This window comes from Prionailurus viverrinus, chromosome C1 (assembly GCF_022837055.1).
Source record: "Prionailurus viverrinus isolate Anna chromosome C1, UM_Priviv_1.0, whole genome shotgun sequence".
NCBI lineage: Eukaryota > Metazoa > Chordata > Mammalia > Carnivora > Felidae > Prionailurus > Prionailurus viverrinus.
Window position 1 is genome coordinate 195,911,222 of NC_062568.1, and position 9,225 is coordinate 195,920,446.

Below are 9,225 nucleotides of genomic sequence, written 5' to 3' on the forward strand. Positions count from 1 at the left end.
AGCTCCTGAGGTTCTAGGCTGCTCTTAGGAGTCCCGTTTTGAAGTGAAGAAAACGGAGCCGGGCCAGGACTAGGGTGAGGCAGGCAAGGTGCCCAGAGCTAACCAGGTGCTTGTGGGAACCTGAGAGCGAGTGTCGCTGGCTTAGCCCACCTCAGTCATGGCCCTGAAACTGAGGCGGGTCTCCCCTGACCCTCGTGCTGGGGCTGTGTCCTCCACACCACGGTAAGGACAGGGGGCTCGTTAGTGGGCAAAATGACCCCGGAAGGAGGGAGGCAGGGTCCGCACGAGGTTGGGGTGGTCTGGTTAAGTACGAGGCCCAGAAGCTCAGGGGTCTGCCGCCCTGCCAGGGGACAGCTGAGAAAGCCCTTCGTTTCAACTGCAGCGTGAGACCCAGTGTGCGTGTGTAGGTGGGGGGTTGCGATTCTAGCGACCAACTTTCTGGAAGGAGGGGACCGCCCTGTGTAGAGGGTACCAGTGTCCTTGGGGCTGCGAGAGCAGGCAGCCTCCAAGGGGCAGGCCTCTGTGGCCGAATCTGGCGAAACTAAAAAAAGGCACAGATCTCAAGACCTGGCCGTTCCGCTTCTAGAAATATCTGTTGGCATTTTCTACCTGCCAGGCAGGTTTTTTTTTTTTTTTTAAGTTTGTTTATTTTGAGAGAGAGTGAGAGAGAGGGAGACAGAGAGAGAGAGAGAGACAGACAGAGAGAGAGGATCCCAAGCAGGCTCCATGCTGTCAGTGCAGAGCCGTGAGGTCATGACCTGAGCCAAAACCAAGAGTTGGACGGACGTTCAACCGACTGAGCCACCCAGGCGCCCCTGCCATGCCGTTTTCAGTGCCTTACGGATATTAACTCAACACAACCCAGAGGGAGCCATGTCATTCCCCACCGACCAGAGCCGTGCACATTCCAGAACAATCCAACAATCCTCCGATGCTTAAACAGAACGAGGTCAGACTGTGCTGTATGCTTTATATTGAGACGATGTATTAACTGCACAGAGTACTTTGCTGCTGTGTGCCTGGGCCCGTATTTACAAGAGAAAGCACGAACCGGGGCATATCTCGCTACGTGTTGGAAGTATTGGAAGGTTCCAGACCAAACCGCTGCCTGTGAGTACAGGGCTTCTCAGAGGAAGGATGGGGGGTGGGATGGAGAACCAGCTTAGGCAAGAGTAGGAAACTGTCACAACGAGCATATGTTATTTTTGTAATTACACAGGAAACATGGGTTTGTTTTTTGTTTTTTTTTTTTGAAAGAAAAGATATTGAAGGACCTTCGAAAGGTGTCATGAGGGCCCCTCCCCAAGTTTTGGCTCCTAGACCCATGTGGGGAGGCCTCTGCTAGGCAGACTGGCCTGCTCAGGTCTGTCCCTAACCCGAAGAGAGAGGCAAGGGTGTCACAAGGAAAACTCCCTGCTTTTTTATCTTGCTCTGTGCATCCTCCAGGCTGCAGCAGTTGAGAGGTTGGGGTGGTGGCACCCCACCTTCTGCTGCTGGCCCGTGACGGTCAAGGGCGGTGGGCCAGGAGCCCGGCCTCTACCTGGGAGTCCCTCCTCTCCCTTCCCAGGCCAGGTCCTCTCCTCTCTGACCCTGGCCACTTGTGTGAATTTCGGCCTTTTGCTTTGCTCTGGCCTCAGTTTTCTCACCTCCAAAATGGGAATAATATCCTCCCCAAGCTTGGTCTGGGGATGAAATGAAATGCACTTGGGAACTGTCAAGAAGGGGAAGAGGGGCGCCTGGGTGGCTCAGTCGGTTAAGCGGCCGACTTCGGCTCAGGTCATGATCTCACGGTCCGTGAGTTCGAGCCCCGCGTCAGGGTCTGTGCTGACAGCTCGGAGCCTGGAGCCTGTTTCAGATTCTGTGTCTCCCTCTCTCTGCCCCTCCCCCGTTCATGCTCTGTCTCTCTCTGTCTCAAAAATAAATAAACGTTAAAAAAAATTTAATAAAAAAAAGGAAGGGGAAGATTTGAGGGGCAATTGTAATTTTTATAATTATATTTTTAATAATATAATATATATAATATAATATCATTTTTATAATGTAATTTTTATAATTTTTCTTTACTTGTGGCCTTTTGGATCTAAGACAGCTGGTTTTGAATTCTAGTTCCACCACTGGCCAGCCCTGGACAAGGGGGTGAACCTCTCTGACCTCAGTTTCTTCCTCTGCCCAGGATATCATTCACACGGTTGCCCTAGAAATTCAATGAGCTAACTCAGGAAAGCGTGCAGCATGGTCCTTGGCCCACAGCGGGGGCCCCCCGAGAGGGGTGTGGTGATGAGGAAGAAGGTGCAAGGAGCCGCCCAGGGGCTCTGGGCCCCTCCGCCCCCGAGGCCTGAGTGAGGGTTATAGGGTGTGCCAGGGGACCAAGGCACTGGAGAAAGGACGAACGCTCTCGGGAAGCCGGGCCTTCTTTCTGCCGTGACTTCCAGAAGGGGAACCGGGGCTGGGGTTTGGCAGAGGGAGCGTGGCCACCAGGGTGAGTCCCACAGCCCAGCCTGGGGGCTGCTCTCCCACCACAAGCTGGCCGGCCCGCCGGGGAATGGGGAAGTAAGAGCTCTCTCCAGGGGAGGGCCAGACAGGCCCAACCGAGAGTGGAAAAACCCTCTGGTCAGAGAGGCCTGGGGGTGGGAGGCACCAGCCCCAGGCCTGGCCACTGGTACTCCCGTATCACCAGGTCCCAGGCTTTCCCAGCTCGGATCCGCCGGTGGTCTGGCCTTGCCGTGGCCCCCTCCTGTCCCCGGAGCGCAGCCTCCTCCGGCTCCCCACCCTGACCTTCCAAGCCCGCCCGGGTCTGACCTCAGCTGGCACTCGGCCTTCGTGGTGCGGCCTGAGGGGCAGCGCGGGGCTCAGCCTGGCCCTGGAGTTCTCCCAGGCTGCCGACGGGGCTGCCTTCCCTTCCGGAGGACTGTCCCCTGGGCTGGGCCTCCGCTGGCTCCTGGGACATGAGCGGCGCACTGCCTCGGTGGAGACGGCACTTGCCGGTTTACACAGCCGCTCGGCCGTGCTCCCACGGCACGGCCGGGCGGGCCCAGGGACCCCACTGTGGTGACACAGAGACGTGTTGTTCAGCTCTCCTACGGGAGGCCCTGCTGTGGGCAGGCACAGCGGCTGAGCGCCACCCCCTGGATCCACCATCATCCAGGCCATGTCCCCCAGGCCCCTTCTCCCCAGTGTCTGAGCACAGTGGGGGTGTCAGACCTGTTTCCTGGTCTGGGGGCCCTTCCCGCCCTGTGGCCCTTCCCAGGCATTTCCCCTAATAAATCTCTTGTGTGTCCCATCCCATCCTGATGTCTTCTTTTCAGAGGGCCAAATCAACACCCTCATTTCTCAGATGGGAAAAGTGAGGCTCAAGAGTGGAAGTGACCTACCCAAAGTCCCACAGCGCATTATGGCGAGAGCCGGCTCCGGACTTCTTCCTTCTGCCACACCCTCCCCTGTTCCAACGTTGAAGTCACAAGCCGGGACGGCCCCGCTCACAGGAAGCAAGGCTGATTCTGGAGGTATTGACGCAGGCGAGATCTGGCCTGGGGCCGGGGCAGGCGGAGAGGACTTGTGCCCCAGGGCCGGCGGGGGGCCCAGGCCCTGCTGCCCATCCGGGGCCCTGCTGGGATCTGCACAGGCTTCTCTCCAGGGAGCACAAGAGCAGGACTGCAGCCTGGCTTTTAAAGCAATGCAACATCATTAAGTCTGCGATGCAGCCCAGACCCTAATGGCTTATCCACGACTCTCTGTCGCCATGCCCCACTTCTGGGGAGGGCGGGTCAGGGGCTGGGCGATGGCTGCGGGACCCTGGGGACCCTGATCTCGGACTTGGCGGCCCTCTGTGAAGGGGCTCCTTCTGACCAGCTCTGCGTTTTGCTATCGAGGCATAAAGGTTTGACTGGACAGGTCCCTGTAGAGCCCCTGTGTCATCGACAGAGGGAAACCAAGGCCCAGAGGGGGTCACAGGACTTGCTCAGACCCACAGCTGAATCGGCATAGAATTTTCCTGACTGCCTCTCCCCTCTCAGTGCTGCCTCCCTCCGACCCCACCCGCACCCCTCACGGCATCTGATTTTCTCCCATGCTCTGCCCACCCAGACACACCATCCTCATCGGCCCCTGAAGGAGGCAAGGTTGCTGCCTAAGGAAGAAGATAATCCAGGAGACTCATTCTCATTGGCATGGCTTTGCCTGTCTGGATTCCTCATTTCAATAGGAGGTTTATATCGATCGCAAAAGCACGTACCTTATTATACGTCATATATCATCTGAGCCTTCACGCTCCAGATAGGCCAAAAGCCCATCCGGGGCCTGTGAGGCCCTGTGAGGCTGGCCCAGTCCACTTCCTTGACCTCCGTCCTTGCAGCCACTCTGACCTGGATCCCTGTGCTCTGGGCCTCCAGAGCTGGTCCCTCGACAGCCACCCTCTGCTCTCATGCCTTACCTTTCCGCTCACTCCTCAGGCCTCAGCCGCAGGGCCGTGGCCTTAGGAAAGCCTTCCCCAAGCCCCGATGGGGTGGGGCCCCTGGGATGTGCTCCTGTCACCTGATCCCGCTCATCCCATTGTAATGACATAAATATATTCAGGATTATTTGTTTCATGTGTCTATCTTCTCTGCTCTAGAGCAGCTGCTAGGGTAGGGACCCAGCCCAGGATATGGAAGGAAGGAAGGAAGGAAGGAAGGAAGGAAGGAAGGGACAGTGGGAAAGAGGGAGGGAAGAAGGGAGGGAAGAAGGGAAGGAGGAAGGAAGGAAGGAAGGAAGGGACAGTGGGAAGGAGGGAGGGAAGAAGGGAGGGAAGAAGGGAAGGAGGGAGGAAGGAAGGTAGGAAGGAAGGAAGGAAGGAGGAAAGAAGGAAAGACACTTGGGTAGAAACAGCATTAGGAAACAGGAACACAGAAATAAAAATAGACAGTCAAGCTCGCAGAGAAGAATAACCCCATTAGGGCAAGGTAGTTGCTCAATTTGAGTTCCAAAGTTGACTTTGAGCTTCCCAGCAGCCAAGGCAAAAAGGAAGATACGGTCAGTTACATCCGTGCCGGTGGGGGAAAGCCTATGTGAGGACGCCCCCCACTTCTTCAGGGGAGTCCAGCTATCTGTGGGGAGGGTAAGTGACGGGCGAGCTGGTATCCTCAGCATCCTTCCATGTGTGAGCTAATGGATCTCCCAAGGCAGCTTCTCCCGCCAGTTGTGGATGAAAGCTGAGAAGGAGACACTGCCAGGCAGTTGGGCAGTGTCGTTTCTACGGGCCAAGACTCAGCCGGAGGAGCGGATGGCGGGGCGTCTGTCCCCACTCTTGTACACGGACACTGCAAAGTGCTCAGTGCGCGGGATCAGCGTTGCCATCCCAGCCCCGGAGACCGTTACCTGGCCTGGCTCTTGATGAAGCCTGGCTCTCAGAAGATTCTAGGCTGTGCCCCAAGCGGGTGCCTGGCCAGGGCTCTGACCTGGGAGAGAGGCCACCCTGGCTGCAGGGGGTGGAGCGTGCTGGTGGAGAGTGACCCTCGCCCGCACTCCTGTCCCGTTTTCTGCCAGCCGCCCCACCTTGCCGAGCCTGTGTTTCTTCCTCCGTTAAATGGGGATTGTCTTAGCGTCGCCTTCAGAAGGGTGTTGGCGGGGTTAAAGGAGGCATCGAGAGGTCAACACAGTAGTATCCAGTAGCCGTCAGCACTTGTTAGCATCGTGATTAGAGGTGCCCACAGCCAAAGCCAGAAGGTTCTCGCCGAAGAGTCAGAGACTTAGTGAAAGGGGTATTTGCACGGGGAATGAAGAGGCCCGGGGGACCTCTCTTATGGAGGAACCTAAGACATCGTTCCTCAGCATCTTTCTAGCACACCGCGGGCCCTGCACTTGGTTTCCTGGGAAGACAGTAAACTGAGGCACAGCACACACATGCCAGGAATGTGTGCTAGGGGGGTGGGCAGGGGGAGATCGGATGCACTCATCTGAGAAGAGGAAAAGCCTAGGTCCTCCAGGCCGAGGGCTCCGGCTGCTCTAACACAATACCACAGGCTGGAAGTCCAAGGTCAAGGTGGCAGCGAGGTGAGTCCTTTCCTCTTCTCTTGGCTTGCAGACAGCTGCCCCCTCACGTGTGCTCACGTGACCTCTGTGCCTGCTACGGGCTCCTCTCGTCAGGGCACTAATCCTATTGGATCGGGGCCCAACCTAGGGCCTCGTTTAGCACGGATTACCTCCTCAGAGGCCCTGTCAGTACAGCCACCCTGGGGATTAGGGCTTCAACAAATGAATATGCTGGGGGGACACAAACCTTCAGTCCCTATCAGCTAGGAAAGGACCAAACTGAGATCTGAACCCAGACCACATGTCCAGTCCAGTCCACAGCCCTGGCCCTGAAACACACATGTCGAAGGGGCAGCAGCTAGGGTTCAAGGCCTGCAGGTGCCGTCCAGCCAGGAACAAGGAGAGCACAGCGTGAGCAGCAGCCACAGAGAGGCAGGAGCGGAAGAAGGAGCTTCCCTGGGAAGGTCAGGGATTGATGGAGACTATGGGGAGCTGACCCGGGCAGGGCAAGAGGCTCATTAGCAGGAGGCCCAGCTGGCCGGCTGCTCCAGACCATGAACTTGGCAAAGGGCAGCCACCCAGGGGCAGAGGGTGGCCAGTCCATGCAGAAAGGGCTCCCGAGGGGGCCCTGGTCAGATCAATATGGGCCGCCAGGTCGATGAGGGCTCAGCAGGCCCCAGGGACAAGACCGTGGCCGCAGGGCTGGGGGATAAGGGCAGCAATCCTTCAGCGTGAAGTATGTGCTAAGCACCTCTCTGCCATGGTGCTTATTGAAGACGCACTCAATCAAGTCCATTGCCTGTGTGTTGCTCAAAACCACCCTTCGAAGCTGCTCGTGTTGTCCCCACTTTACAGATGAAGAAACTGAGGCACAGAGAAATGGAAGGAACTTGCTTGTGCTGGGCGATGATTCGAACTCAGAAACTTGACTCCTAGACTCTTGATAATACTTTTTTTCCAGAACTCTCTCTCCTCAGTCAGGTCCTCAGTGCCTCCTTCTCTTGCCAGTTTGGTGGACACACTGGCAGGTGGCCTTCGCCCCTCTCCTTTGTCTCTGGTTTGGTTTCCTGAGTGAATGGCAGGCGGAGGTGGGTGGGGAGGAGCAGGAAAGCAGAACTGAGCTCCGTGGGGCAGCTGAGCAAACAGGCTGGGCCAAGTGCAGAAGCCAGGGTGCAGGGGAGGGGGCGACCGTCGTGTGGGGTCATCTACATCAGCGGCCATCCCTGCACCCCTACGACCGAGGCAGCGAGGCCAGCATGGGGCAGGATGGCCTCTCTCGCAAGGCACTGAAACCTGGGGCCGCGAATTGGAGGGGACAGGTGGCAGCCTGTGGAGATTGCAGTGTCCCTGCCATGTGCCAGGCACAGTGTCAGATGCAAAGGATTCAAAGTAAGTCAAAACAGTCCCGACTCGCATGGGGTTTACAGTCAGTCAGGGAATTCCAACATTCACCTCCTAATCACACACAACAAGGTGAGGCTGAAGCTGAGACCAGCATTATGAACATGACACGAAATAGTATAATGGTGGTGGCGTGGGGGTGTGACCCAAGAAAGTTGGTCAGGAAAGGCCTTCCGAAGGAAGTGGCAGCTGGGTTGTGTTTTTCAGCCAGGAGCAGGTTAAGAAGGAAAGGGAAGTGAGCACAGCCTGTGCAAAGGCCCTGTGGTGGGAGGGAACAAGTCAGATACAAGTGCCTGAAGAAAGATGGCCAAAGAGCAAGAACACAGAGAAAAGGAAAGTGGTTTGGGGAGGTGGCTGGAGGTGTGGGTCAAGGCCAGAGGACCTTGGGGTCCTGTAAGAGGTGAAAAGACTTCCCTAAGAGTTGTAGGATGTCACCGAAGGGCAAGACCGCAATACCCCTCTTGCTTCTAGAGTGCACATTTCACCTTTAACATCCCTGAAATTGAGATGAATTTTGTAATCTATTGTTTGTCTTAGTTTAGCTGGCAAGACTTTTCTTTGAGGTACATAAAACCATGGTATGTCTTAAAATCAATTGAAGATGTCTTCCACCGGGGGAGATACGGTACATAGCATAGATAAGAATGACCTCACCCCAGTTGAAGAGATAAAAAGCCTGGGGTCCCGCCCCTGTCCCCTCACCCCTGCGGGAGAGCCTCTGCCATTCCCAAGACTCCAGAGAACACAATTAGGTTAGAAATTCAAGGTCATGAGCATGAAAACTTTTTCTGGATACACATGCTGAGGCTCCACCCCAGACCCGCCGAATCAGACTCTGCAGGGTGACTCCGGAATCTATTTCTCAGAGCCAGCTTGACTGCTGTTGGTCTGTTTACTCTCCACAGCCTTGGCCTTGACCATCCAGGATTCTGTTTCTAGAACATGAGCTTTAACATGGTTAAAATGCTATACGCTTTAAGGAGTACCCTGGCCCTACACACAGTAGGCTGGTTGCCAGGACAGTAGACAAGGCACAAAAATGGCCTGAGGTCATTTCGCCACATCCCGTGGGAACAAAGATCCCAGGGGTTTCCCACAGCTGCCCTCTTCTGACTGCTTTTTGCCTGCCGGGTGATCTTTTCCCTGCAAAGTTTTCTGGGGGCGAAGGAGAGGTCACCTGTTGTCCTACCTGGGCCCCCACCCCTCTGCGTTTATCTTCATGGCTTTACATCCTCCCCCCCCCCGCCCCCCACCACACATACTCCTTGTTTTGAGGGCAGTGGCTGTTGCCTGGGTTGTGGCTAACGTGGGTCACAAAAGCCACCCAAGTGACAAGGATCAATAGTGGATCCAATTTTCCTGCTTCAATTTTAGAGCTTTTTAGCTTCACAACCGGACAGAAAAGCAGCAGAGTCGCCGTCGGTGCCCCAGAGACCATGCCTGGGAGCCCCCTTCTCCAACTGGCCTTTGAGACCTGCCAGGGCTACAGAGGGGGCCTGTCCCAGGTGTCCACGCTGCCGGAGGAAGAATGGCGAGGCTGGCCGGGGCAAGGGGATGTGGGAGGAACAGTATGGAGGCCGCTTCTCAGTCTCACCCCAAACCAGGGCTGCGGTCACTGTGGGCAATGCAATTCTGGAACGTGCTTGCTAAATGCGGGCAGAGGAGCCCATCTGTTTATTTTTAGCCCCTGGAGGCTTGGTGAGTGCCTGGCAAGCTAACAGTTGTGTGCCCAGAGGAGGCAGGGTGATGAGTATGGGTGGGCCCTCGGGAGGCAGGCACAGGGACATATTTAGAAGGCTGTTCATTTGAGCGATGGCA

The 9,225-nt window shown here is 56.2% G+C and overlaps 1 long non-coding RNA gene across 1 annotated transcript; it reads left to right on the forward strand.

The window, feature by feature from the left end:
- The first annotated feature begins 2,404 nt into the window (after positions 1-2,404).
- On the forward strand, positions 2,405-4,437 carry LOC125174092 (uncharacterized). Its single transcript, XR_007155249.1, has 3 exons — positions 2,405-2,479; positions 3,306-3,503; positions 4,084-4,437. It is a non-coding gene; the product is annotated as an uncharacterized LOC125174092 (long non-coding RNA).
- The last annotated feature ends 4,788 nt before the right edge of the window (positions 4,438-9,225 follow it).